Below are 1,480 nucleotides of genomic sequence, written 5' to 3'. Positions count from 1 at the left end.
AAGGGGGGAAATCCGTGTATGATGCGTGTGGGATACTCCATACGTGTGCAGCCGCACTGACACCGTGTCCTGCTGCTGCCACCACAGCAAGTGCAGCAGAATAAAGCCTCATTCACACGACAGTGTTTTTCCCCCATCACTGATTGTGAGCCAAATCCAGGATTTAAAGGGGTTGTCCGGGTTAAGAGCTGAACCCGGACATTCCTCCATTTACACCTCGGCAGGCCCGATGCTCAAGTCAGGGGGGCTGCCTGGTTGAAAAGTGAGGGCTGAACCCGTACAACCCCTTTAAGCCTCCACAGACATGAGCTATAAGGGAAAGATCCGCTCCTGTTCTATGGTTTAGAGCCGCTCCTGGTTTTGGCTCAAAATCACTGACTGAACACTGACGTGTGACTGAGGCTTAAAGAGGACCTCTCATCAGGCTAGCTCTAGTCTAATTATTATCCTACCTTATAGGGCGGCCCCCGCTGATGCCATGGCACTTTTATTTTCTACAGAACCCCCCGTTCGTCAGCTGTTGGACCTGTATATTTTGGCGCCTTATATTATAATGAGGCGACTCGGTTATACTAGGCGGATTTTTCCCTGGGCGCGGTTATCTTCTCCCTGGCTGCGAGCGCCCCGCTCTTAGCCAGGGAGAAGGAGCTCAGGGATGTCTACACACTCAAGTTCTTGAGCTCCTTCTCCCTGGCTAAGAGCGGGGCGCTCACAGCCAGGGAGAAGATAACCGCGCCCAGGGAAAATACAAGTCTCCGCTTAGTATAACCGAGTCGCCTCATTATAATATAAGGCGCCGAAATATACAAGTCCAACAGCTGACAAACGGGGGGTTCTGTAGGAAATAAAAGTGCCATGGCATCAGCGGGGGCCGCCCTATAAGGTAGGATAATAATTAGACTACAGCTAGCCTGATGAGAGGTCCTCTTTAATAGCAAAATAACCAGATGATATAATGGCAGAATGCGTCGTCATCGCCAGAGATAAACCTATGAAATGGACCATGCGCTACACCACCGATAGATAGTACTAGGCCCCATGTACGACGGCGCATTCCCTGGTAAATCTATCATATAATGGACCGCCAGGGTTTTCACACGACAATACTCTACGGGACCATGTATGAGGGGCAATAACCAGCCAGAACGTCCAATATCAGGAGTGGAAAGAACTATCCGCATCCGACCCATCTCCCGGGAAACTGGTCACCTCATCCAATCCATCTCCCAGTGCCGGTCACCTCATCCAATCCATCTCCCAGTGCCGGTCACCTCATCCTATCCATCTCCCGGAAACTGGTCACCTCATCCAATCCATCTCCCAGAAACTGGTCACCTCATCCTATCCATCTCCCGGAAACTGGTCACCTCATCCAATCCATCTCCCAGTGCCGGTCACCTCATCCAATCCATCTCCCAGTGCCGGTCACCTCATCCTATCCATCTCCCGGAAACTGGTCACCTCATCCAATCCATCTCCC

Source organism: Bufo bufo, chromosome 9 (genome assembly GCF_905171765.1).
Source record: "Bufo bufo chromosome 9, aBufBuf1.1, whole genome shotgun sequence".
Taxonomy (NCBI): domain Eukaryota; kingdom Metazoa; phylum Chordata; class Amphibia; order Anura; family Bufonidae; genus Bufo; species Bufo bufo.
Note: the sequence above shows the minus strand (reverse complement) of the source record.